General features: G+C 39.2%; 1 protein-coding gene across 4 annotated transcripts in view; it reads right to left on the bottom strand.

Moving 5' to 3' along the window:
* Positions 1-12079, bottom strand: part of LOC131276914 (uncharacterized) — a 337436-nt gene that overhangs the window by 28610 nt on the left and 296747 nt on the right. For 2 of the 4 annotated variants that reach the window (XR_011647775.1, XR_011647777.1), the window contains 2 exons: positions 10470-10513; positions 8219-10325 (listed from right to left, as the gene is read on the bottom strand). The gene's annotated coding sequence lies outside the window, so the exon portion shown is untranslated. Of the gene's footprint in view, positions 1-8218; positions 10326-10469; positions 10514-12079 lie in introns of those variants that run through there. The other 2 variants (XR_011647776.1, XR_011647778.1) reach the window with 1 other exon arrangement.

Genomic DNA, 12079 nt, shown 5'->3' with positions numbered 1-12079 from the left:
ATTTAGCTCTCAGAGGCCCAATGAGGAGGCCTCTTTGGGGTTATCTGGGGCATCTCCTTGACCCCAGAAAGAGTTCAAAGTAGAATCTTGTAGCCAGGTCTTGGGAAATCTTTCAAGCAGCCTTGCCCTCAGGAGGTTTCTGGGTGAAGTCTCACAGCCATGTTGTTCATCTGCCATGTTGTCTGCCAGGTCTTCAGCTGTGACCCAAATCTTCCCTTTCCCTGCACTAGCCTGCCCCAGTTATCCACTCCTAGTCCAGACAATAGAGCACAAGAATGGTAAGGAGAAAATCCATCTTAACAAAGGATGCCACATTATAAATATTTAGCAACTGTCTTTTTAAAAATGCAGGTCCTTTCCTATTTTTTACAGTTTGAAAAATGTTTTTTCTTTATTAGAGAAGTTGTGGGTTTACAAAACAATGTGGTACAGGATTCCCATATACCACCCTACCACCACACCACTTGCATTGCTGTGGAATAATTGTTACAATTAATGTAACATTGGTAACAATTCTGCTTCATACTAAGTGTAAGCAGATTATTAGGAATATAATTAACCTCCCTGTGCCTCAGGTTTCTCATTCATAAAATGTAACCCTGTCCTCCAGGGTTGCTCTGAGGATTAAAACTGTGCCTGTCCCATAGGAAACACTACATGTCATCATCATCAACTGATGTTTTTAAATATCATCATAAAATACCTCTCTGGTTTTAAACTTTCCTACATTCCAAAAATATTTCCAGCAGCTGGACATATAATGGTGGCTAGTATAAAATAAAATTCTCAAAATTAACATTAATGCCTATCTGAACACTTTACATAGCTCATGTCTACAGTTCCCCCCACTCATCCCATCGTCCTCATCTCAGATAACAGCCAGAAGGCTGTTGTTCTATTTCCAGGGTGCTTAAAGCAAATACCGTGAAATTGGTCAGGTTAAACAATGGGAATTTATTTGCTTATGTTTCATTTATGTGTTTAGTTTGGTTTTTTTTTTAAATAGAAAAATTGTGCGTTAATAGAAAAATCAGGTGTAAATACAGGATTCCCATATATCACCCTACCATCAATACTTTGCATTGGTTTGGAATATTTGTTACAATTGATGATGGCACAGTTTTATAATTATACTATTAATTAAAGTCCGTGGTTTAACTTAGGGTTGCTTGTTTGTGCAGTGTATTTCCCTAGATTTTTAAAAATTTGTAATCTGTTACCATATATACAATCTAATGTTTCTCCTATTAAACATATTCAGACATATATTACAGTGCTGTTGTGTTCCCAGTGTTGTTCTATCATTATCACCATCCCTTTCCAAAATATTTCTATCCTTCCAAATAGGAACACAGTATATTTGAAGTAGTTCCCATTCCATATCCCCACCCCAATGCCTGGTAACCTATATTGTAGGTTCTGACTATGAGTTTGCCTATTCCAATTGTTTCAAATCAGTGAGATCACACAATATTTGTTATGTTTTTGTCTGGCTTATTTCACTCAACGAGATGTCTTCAGTGGCCATCCATGTTGCAGTATGTATCAGAATTGCTTTCCTTTTTAAGACTGAATAACATTCCATTGAATGTATATACATTTTATTTATCCATTCATTGGTTGATGGACACCTGGGTTGCTTCCATCTTTTGTAAATTGTGAATAATGCCACTATGAAGATCAGTGTGTAAATAGTTGTTTGAGTTCTTGTTTTCAATTCTTTTGGGGTATATACGTAGTAGTGGAATTGCCAGATCATATTTTAGTTTTATACTTAACTTTGTGAGGAACTGCCAAAATGTCTTCCACAGAAACTGTACAATTTTACATTGCCAGCAGCAACGAATGAGTGTTCCTATTTCTCTGCATCTTCTCTAATATTTGCTATTTTCCAGTTTTTCAATAACTGCTGTTCTAATGGGTATGAAATGGTATCTCATTGTGGGTTTTTTTTGTTTTGTTTTTATTTATTTCTCTCTCCTTCCCCTCCTCCCACCTGCCCAGTTGTCTGCTCTCTGTGTCCATTTGCTGTGTGTTCTTCTGTGATGGCTTCTATCCTTATCAGCAGCACCAGGAATCTGTGTTTCTTTTTGTTGCATCATTTGCTGTGTCAGGTCTTCGTGTGTGTGGCACCATTCTTGGGCAGGTTGCACTTTCTTTCACATTGGGTGGCTCTCCTTATGGGGCACACTCCTTGGGCATGGGCCTCCCTTATGTGGGGGACACCCCTGCATGGCATGGCACTTCTTGTGCACATCAGCACTGTGCATGGGCCAGCTCCACATGGGTCAAGCAGGCTGGGGGTTTAAACTGCAGACTTCCCATCTGGTAGGCGGATGCCCTATCCATTGGGCCAAGTCCACTTCCCTCATTGTGGTTTTGATTTGCATTTTCCTGATGTCTAATGATGTTGAGAATCTTTTCATATGCTTTCTGCCCATTTGTATATCTTCTTTGGAGAGATGTCTGTTCAGGCCTTTTGCCCATTTTGTAATTGGGTTGTCTTTTTGATAAGTAGAAGCATTTCTTTATATATGCTGCATATTAATCCCCTATCAGATATGTGGTTTCCAAACATTTTCTACTTTTGTATGGGTTGTCATTTTACTATCATGATAAATTCCTTTGAATAACAAAAGTTTTTAATTTTGATGAGGTCCTATTAATTTTTCTTTTAGGGCTTGTGTTTTGGGTATAAAGTCCAAGAAGCCATTGCCTAGCACAAGGTCCTAAAGATGCTTCTCCACAATTTTTTAAATTGGAGTTTAATAGTTTTCTCTTATATTTAGGTCTTAGATCAATTTTGAATTGATTTTTGTATATGATGTGAAGTAGGAGTCTTCCTTGCCTTTTTTTTTTTTAATGGAGAGCCAGTTCTCCCAGCATCATTTGTTAAAGAGACTATTCTTTCCCAATGGAGGAGTCTTTGCCACCTTGTCAAAAATCAGTTGGCCATAAACTGATTGAGGGTTGATTTCTCAGCTCTCACTCCTATTTCTTTTGTGTATATGTCTGCCCTTGTGCCAGTACCATGCTCTTTTGTTTACCAAGAGTTTGTAATAAGTTTTAAGATCAGGAAGTGTGAGTCCTCCAACTTCATTCTTTTTCAAGATGGCATTAGCTCTCTGGGGCCCATTAACTTTACATTTAAATTTGATGATTGGCTTTTCCATTTCTGCAAAGATTGTTGCTGGAATTTTGATGGGGATTGCATTGAATCTATAAATTGCTTTGGGTAGTATTGACATCTTAATGATATGTAATCTCCCAATCCATAAACACAGAATGCAGTGGCAGCCCCACCCCATCCAATCACTTGCCCAGCAGCCATCCTCTCCTCGAACCCTGGGATTAAGACTCCACAATCTCTAAGCACTTGGATGGCAGCCAAGCTCTCTGCAAATTCTTGAGCACAAGCTCCACCCTCTCAGAATACTGGTGGGGCGGCACTCATCCTGAACAATGGTGAAGAAAGCCCATCTTCTCCAAGAGCCAGGGAAGAATTATCCTTTCCACACACATGGGTGGGCCCATTCTCTTGGCCTGAGAAGTTGTCTTAGATCTAGACCTCAGCTTCCATGGTTCTGTCCCTTTTCTGTCCTTTGTAATCCAGGTTGGCAGTGGTTCTATTCACAGCGATCTCACAGAAAAACCTGGCACTTTCGCAGGTAGTACATGAGGTCCCAAACCAACAGATAAAATAACTTTCCATAGATCCTTTATGCATAATTGCACCCCCAATTTTGAGTTGCATGGAAATTGCTGATTAACTCCATTTTAAGTTAAATCATCCCCTGGAGAACTATTGTCTGGGGACTGGTTTTCCAGAAACTATGAATTTTTCAAACCATCAATTTACAGTTCCTTTGTGCCCAGGAGTTCAGTTCTCAGTTAATTTCTTTCCTCTTGCATTTTATTAGAAGCTGCCAGGAGAAACCAGTTGCACTGTCTACATTTAGCTTGGAAATCTTTCAGATTAATATCCTAGTTCATAGTCTTCAAGTTATGCTTTCCATCTGACATCAGAACTCAATTTTCCAAGTTCTATGCCACTTTAAAACAAGGATCACCTTGAGGATGCATGGTAATGTTTGGATATACTCATAGTGGAAACAATTAGAAACAACAGCTGGGGGGTACTGGGTTCCTGGCCGGGGGTGCTCTGTCGTGGTCCCTAGGGGAGCAGCAGCAGTCCCCCAGGTGCAATGATAAGGACCAGGAAGGAATGAGGGTCCAACAGTGAGCCCCTGATACTAATTACTATGCTTGTGAGCCTATAAGCCTGAAATAAGAACAAGGCCTAGAGCAGCACTGTGCCTGGGAGTTTCCTCCTGACAGCCTTCATGTTACTCAAATGTGGCCAGTCTTGAAGCCAAACTCAGCATGCAAATGCAATGCATTCCCCCCAGCATGGGACATGACACCCGGGGATGCACCTCCCTGGCACCGAGAGATCACTACCAAGTACCAGCTGATGGTGTAACTAGAAAATGACCTTGAATTAAAGGTTCAACGTGGACCAGCAGAATATCCCTGTCTACATATAATAACAGGAGTTTAAAATGCTGTTTGACCTAATGTAAGGGGAACTGGAAAGGAGAAATGAGTTTATATGGCTATTAGTCTGTAAAAAAGAGTCTGGAGGTTGTCAGATGGATTGCCCTTATGCACACCTGAGCAGAGTCTCAGAGACAGATAAAGTAGATACAACCCCAAGTATTGGTTCTTTTGAGGGCTAAAGAGACCCACAGGTTCTATGGTCATGGCAGATGGGGTTCACTGCCATGTCAGTTGGCTATTCTTTGGAGCTGGTGTTTCTGTGTGATGGAACTGGACTCAGATGGGATCTCTTTTCACAAGACTTTCATGCTACTTTACTGGAATTGTAGTTGGTGCTGTGGTTTAAGATATATCTAGGGGATTTGAATCTCTGGACTGACAATATGATAGCCACGCCCTGAACCTCAACAGACTTCAACTCCTACACTCTGATTTATTGGGCTTACCCCACTCAGCTAACATGGAGTTGAAGAATGTCAACCACCACACCATGGAGCCTAGAGTGCCTACAACTGAAAGCAGGAGGATTGCATCCAGTATCCATGTGGAATCTAAGTCCCCTCTTGACATAAATGTGCAATGGACACAAACAATCCAAGGTCCACAGAGAAAATGTGGCATTGGTGTGGGGAAAGTAGCCATGGTGGCTGCTGGGTGTGGGGAATGGGTGGAAAAGATGAGATGTGGAGGCGTTTTCGGGACTTGGAGTTGTCCTGGGTGGTGCTTCATGGGCAATTATGGGACAATGTAGATCCCCCCAGGGCCCACTGGATGGAACGTGGGAGAGTATGGGCTATGATGTGGACCATTGACCATGAGGTGCAGCGATTCCCAGAGATGTACTTACCAAATGCAATGGATGTGTCATGATGATGGGAGAGAGTGTTGCTGTGGGGGGAGTCAGGGGTGGGGGTGGTGGGGTTGAATGGGACTTCATATTTTTTGAATGTAATATTTTAAAAAAATGAATTAAAAAAAAAAAAAAAACAAGGATCACCTTTCCACCAGTTCCCAATAACACATTCATTATTTTCTTCAGAGTCCTCATGGGAAGTACTTTTAGCATATATGTTCTATATAACAGTTTTGTCAAAGCAATCAAGAACTTTTCTATCAAATGCCTTACAATTCGTCCAGTCTCTACCTATTATGCAATTCAAAACCCATTCCACACTTTTCTTTTCTCAATAGCAGCACCCCACTCCTGGTATCAACACTGTTTTGATTTCCTAGGCATTGTTAAACAATGATAATTGATTTACTCTGTTTTGAGGAGGAAAATTTCCAAATCAAGACACTATAGGAAACAGATGTGGCTCAACCAATTGGACTCCTTCTCATATAGCAGATCCAGACTTTGATGCCCAGGGCCTCCTGGTGAGGGCAAGATGGCCCACATGGCTAGCTGGCCCACACCAATTCTGGCCCATGTGGGAATGCTGCCCCACGCATGAGTGCCACCCTGTGTGGAATCCCACCCAGTGCAGGAAAGCCTCCCTGCACAGGAGTGCCAGCTGATGCAGAGAGGTGGTGCAGCAAGATGATGCAACAAGTGATGCAGAGGAGAGAAAATAAGAAGACATAGCAGAACAGGGAGTTGAGGTGGTACAAGAGAGTAATCACCTCTCTCCCATTTCAGAAAGTCCCAGGATCAGTTCCTGGAGCCAATTAATGAAAATACAAGCAGACACAGAAGAAAACACAGTGAATGGACACAGAGAGTAGACACTGGGAGGAATGGGGGTAGGGGGAGAAATAAATAATAAAATAAACAGCAACAACAAAAAGACACTATCAAAACAATGCTTCCTTCCTGAAGATCAGTTGCTGGCAATCCTTCATTATGTCATACAGCAAGGCATATGGCAGCAGTGCTGGTCTTTTCCTTCTTTTCCAGGATTCACTGATTTTAGCTTCTTGCTGCTATGGCTTTCTACATCTCTAAATTTCATTCTCTCATAGAGGACTCCAGTGGTACACTAAAGAGTCATCCTGATTTAGGTGGGTAGCACATGAACTGAAGTATTCTCATCCTAAGCTTCCATTTATAATGGGTTCACATCCCCAGGAATGGAGTAAATTTAAGGACATGTTTTTCTGGGGTACATACAGCTTTAAACACCACACCTCTCTACTTGGAATACTTCAAAGCCAACCTTATCCTTCAGAATAAAACCTTTAGGCTCTAGGTAGTATTCTCCCAGCTATCTCCACAATCTTGCATCTCTTCTTTCACTCATCATTCATCAGACTCTTACTGTTTCTCTTCCCAAGAGCTCTTGTCCAGCAGATATACAAATGGCTCATTCCCTCACCATCTTTCAGAGTTTTGCTGCAATCATATCAGATAGAACTTCTCCATCCTTCTATATTTTTCTTCTTAGACCTGATCACCAGTTGATATATCATATATTTATTTTTGTTCTCTCTCTTTTCCCTCCCACTCTCCACCCAATATCTCTGACTATAAATAACAGGAAAGCATAGGCTTTGTCTTATTCACTGCTCTATCTTTAGTGCCTGAAACACTGTCTAGCACAAAAGAGGAAATCAATTAATATTTTCTGAGTTAAAAAATGAGTACCTTCTTTACCTGGAATATTCTTTAAAGGTAAACTAGCTTTATCACAAGGATACAAATACATCATAGAAGTTAGTTATCCCTATTTAATAACCTAGAGATATCTTCTATAAGGCAGCCATTGCTGGTATAAGAAAATTTCATTTTCTTTTAGAATATATGTGTTATGGAAATCACCACCATTCTGAAAGAAAGATATTTATTTCTCAATATTCACCAAGGCAATAGCAAAGACTTTTGCTGAGCCTTTAAGAGATGACCAAGTTCAGAACTATACAAGAAATTACTGATTTGGGCATAAAGCTTTCTACTTACTTAGAAAATGGGTACATCTCTCAACTACTCAAGTAACTACTAGCAATTAATTCTGAGTTAAAATACACTAACACAGCTATCAGCTAATGAATAATATATACCTTGTGATTTATGCTCTGATTTCTAGCTGTTTATTCTGACAACCATCTCAAATTTGCTACCTAATCTCACTTTATAGATAAAGGAAAAACAAGTTTCTTTTCCATTTTCCTCCTCCCAGTTGCCCCTTTGTCTCATTTGATCTGATTTTTAGTTTTTTATTTCTGATAGGAAGTGGAATTTTCTGTATTCGATTTACAATGTGCTGTATCTTCATCAATTTTGTTTCAGTGATACTGAAATCTTAAAACTGATAACTGCAGCTGGTCAGAAAGTATTTCTATAATAATAAGGTAGCAATCTGTATGTTCACTTTTTATGGGAAGTTTCTTAATGAATTTTTAAAGCATGTATTTTTTTCCTATGCCAGGTCACTGATTCCAGAAGAAATTTCTTGGTTTGATAATTGCAGAAATGGTACAAGACATTAGGAGAGACTGTGATTTTCTTATTTTCTCTAAGAAAGCTCAATCACAGTTTGTTATAAGGCAAAATAATCACAAGCTGCCAGAGCAGGGTCCAGCAAACTCTAGCCCTTGATCAAATCCATCTTTGGGCTTGTTGTGGAGCAGTCATTTCATTTTAAAGGCTTGTAAAGAAAGAATATGCAACAGAGAGTATATGAGGCCTAAAATATTTATTACCATGCCATTTATTTTAAAAAGTTTGATGATATCTGTTCTGAAGTGTAGTCTGAAATTCAAACTCAGGATATCTTTTGCCAAGAAAAAGTGAAAATATCATTTCTATCACAAATACATATCTGGGAATATATACTAAATGCAGTGATGTACTGGAACTGGTTCATAATAGTAAGATCAGGCTGGCCATATCCAGGAATCAGCTATCAGTGGCAGTGTTTACACCATGAAAATTAGCAAATGCTACAAATAGTGCTTTGGGGAATTATTTATTTTTGTTTTGCTCATTTGTTTGAGATCCAGTTTATTAGTACACAATTGACAATTTCATCCCTATATGAATTATAAAGTAAAATTTCTATCATAGAATATTAGAGTTGAAATGATCTTACACAAACCTCTGTCTAATCCCAGTGAAGTGGTCCTTGGCCTTTCTCATCCACTTCATCTGACTGAAAGTTTGCTTCTTGAAAAGTAGCCCTTTCTATTAGGGATTTGTATAACAACCACCATCGACTTCCATTTCTGTAATATTGACTAAAAACCTTGCTACAAAATGCAGAGAAATTCTAGAAGAAGTACAGCAAGCATTCTTCTAAAAGCAAAACTTCCATGCCTTCCCCCTGATAAGGGACATGAGATGAGCCTTCCTGGCACCAAGGGAGTATTAACAAGCACCAATTAGTGATGCTTCTTGACCAAAAGGGGGAAATACTAAATACAAATTATTTCTTATAGCTAAGAGATTTCAAAGTGAATCAAGAGATATTTCCAGAGGTTGTGCTTATTCACCTCTCTGAAAGATCTCATTTCTGCCACAGTAAACAATGCCTCAAGCAGGAGTGCTCCAAAGGGCTCTAGAGACACCTGGACCCAATAAGTAAGGCAGACAAACCCAGGAAATTGGCACCCCATTGATAGATCTTACCTTGAAATATATGATAACCCATCTCCCCAAAGAATCAGAGTTAGATTCTTATAATTTCCCTACACTTGGTTCTTTTGCCCCTTTATTTGAACCTATAATTAGCACTACACCTATTAAATTTATGTCCCAGAGGCTTAAATCTTTGGTCTATTCATATGCCCAAATCTCAGCAGAGTTGCAGCTAAATACCTGTTCTCCAGTTCATTGAACTCACCCAGGACAACTAACAAGGAAATGAGGATGGACAGCTCCCATCCCAAAACCCGGAGTATCTACATCTACAAGCAAGACAGTTCCATCCATCTGCCCCATGGGATCTAAGCCCCCTCTCAATCAGAAGCAGAGTGGGCATCATTATCCCCAAATCCTCAAAATTGAGGAATGAACAAACATAAGGGGGGAATGCAACTATGGACCAAAGTAGACTTTTTATTATTCTAGAATTGGAAGAGCTTGTAACACTGATATAAAGGCAGTGGTCACCAGAGGTTCTGAGGGGAGGAAGAAGGAATAGGTATAAAATGTGGCATTTGAGGGGCATTGGGCTTGTTCTGCATTATACTGCAGTGACAGATACAGGCCATTATACATTTTGTCAAAATCTAAAAGTTGTATGTGTAATGTGTAAACCATAATGTAAACTAGAGAACATGGTCAGCAGCAACACTTCAATATTTGTTCATCAATTTTAACACTAATGAAAGATGTTGTTAATGGGGAAGGGGTGGGGTATATGGGAATCCCTGTATTTTTGATGTAACTTTTATATAATATAAAACTTCTTTAAAAATAAAGAAAAAAAAAGCAAAAAAAAAAGTGCAAAGCTATATGAATGCATTTGTCTCCCTCAAGGAATAAAAGCCACAAGAAAACTGGAAACCAGATGATCTAGTGAATGAGCTGAATCCATAGAAGCTGTATGGAGAGTTACTAGTCTCAAAATAAAAGGGCTTAGAATTTAAAATCATTGAAATACAGGAGAGGAGAGGGTGTTAACATTCAGGTTCACAGATGAAGGCAGTACATTTTGGTGATTAATAAATCAGTGAAAATCCTCTAAATGACCAATCATCCAACAAATGGTACAAGTTAATGAGAGGGAATGGTAAATTTCTAAGGTTGAATTCTGATTGGGAAAACAGTCTTCCCTGAGAAGTTACAGGCCTATGTTTCCAATTTGCTCGCTCTGGGTACTGCCAATCTGTAAAATGAACATAAAAGGGCCAGTGATAATCATTAAAGACATTTGGGAGACACAGATGCTAACCTCCTTTAAAGGATAAAGGTCTTGTAACAACAATCGTGCAAAACACAACGTTACTGAACACTAAAGCATATAACTTACCTGAGAGCTTGCTTCTTGCAGGGTAGTCCATATGGTCAGCAGACCTGACAAAAACAAAACATTTTAAATAAAACTGCAGGGGCATTTGAATCTTACTGGCCGTTGGATGGGGCTGCAGCCCGTTGGCGTGTCCCGTGGCGCGAGAATGGAAAAGTGCTACCCCGGGTCCTGGAACTTCTGCCAAAACCGCGTTGTAAAATGAATGAAAATTAATCTGGTGACACACAGAACCTCGTTGATGTCAAGTAGATTTTGGCAGAGAGGTAAAGAAGGAGTTTATGGTTTTCTATAGAAGACATCAGGAAGTAAGTGGAGAGGTTCTAAACTGAAAACCTGTCTTTGCCAGGAATCTGGTGCTTTAATTGAATATGTTGCACTCCGATGTAAAAAGTTATCATTTTCCATGTGGCCTTCAGAGAGAATGTATTTTCCAGATCACTGGCAATTTTGGGTCATTCGTTGGAACCATCAACCTGTTCAAATAATTACATCTAATTGTTATAGACAGTCCTTACCATGTGCCATTTGGAATTTATTGAGCCTAGTCCAACATACAGTATATTATGAAATCCTTGTAGTAAGAATGCTTGGTTTCACAGAAACGGTTTACAGTTTCAAGCAATAAACGCAGGAGTGTTTTTCTTCAGATGCATGTATGCAATGATAGTGATACATTTCAGAAAGAGATGTTGAGAATGGAATTCATATTCCTGAAAAAGATGTATCTTGGGAACTAGAGGAAAATGCTTATTGAGAGCTTTTGCAGCACCATGAGCCTTGTGATGTCCAAGGATGTCACTGTAAAGGGCAAGAATAGAATGGACCTGACAGCAAATGAGAAATAAAACACTGTCAATGTTGTGGTTCTAGTGGAACCCATTTAGACTGTTGCTCACTACAATCCTGGGAACAAAATTGGGAGTGTTTGGAATGTGGAAGGTATCATCTACAATTCAGGGGATTTCAAAAGAAGCCAAAAAGCACACTTAGCCTAATTCAAATAACATGGATATCACTGATTGTTTGTTAGAAGAGTCATCACTGAAATTACTCAGTCACCTGGAGCCCAGATCTAATGAGAACACCCCTGGAAGTCCCACTGGTTTGGAAAGGAGCAAGGAATCAACCTGTTAGAAGAAGGCAAGGCAGCAAATTTAGAAGAGTTTTTAAACTGTATTAATAGAGTTAGGATTCCCAATTAAAAGAAAAACTAAAAGATTATATATCAACAAAGCCAATATCTGGAATAGTGCCTTAGATAGATTCAGAAATCAAAGCTTTAATCCTGTATACTCAATTGAAATAGCCTATGTAAATGAAAATGATAAATTTGGCCAAGAGCATCCTGGATCAAAACAAGAGTTTTTGAGTCTTTCAATGCAGCATCTTGAAAGCTCATCATTATTTGAAGGGTCCTTGTCAAAGAACTTGTCCCTTAATGCCCAAGATAAATACTACAACAAATATGGCTGACTTTAACTCAGCAATAAATGAATGCTCTAACTACATACAGCTTATTGGATGTCTTAGACAATAAGTGATAAATATACGTTGGTAAAAGACATACTTTTCGACCATGTAGTTAAGAGAGCCCAAACACCTTTCAAAAG

The sequence above is a fragment of the Dasypus novemcinctus genome, chromosome 30 (assembly GCF_030445035.2).
Source record: "Dasypus novemcinctus isolate mDasNov1 chromosome 30, mDasNov1.1.hap2, whole genome shotgun sequence".
Classification (NCBI taxonomy): domain Eukaryota; kingdom Metazoa; phylum Chordata; class Mammalia; order Cingulata; family Dasypodidae; genus Dasypus; species Dasypus novemcinctus.
This window is presented reverse-complemented; position numbering and strand designations above follow the sequence as displayed.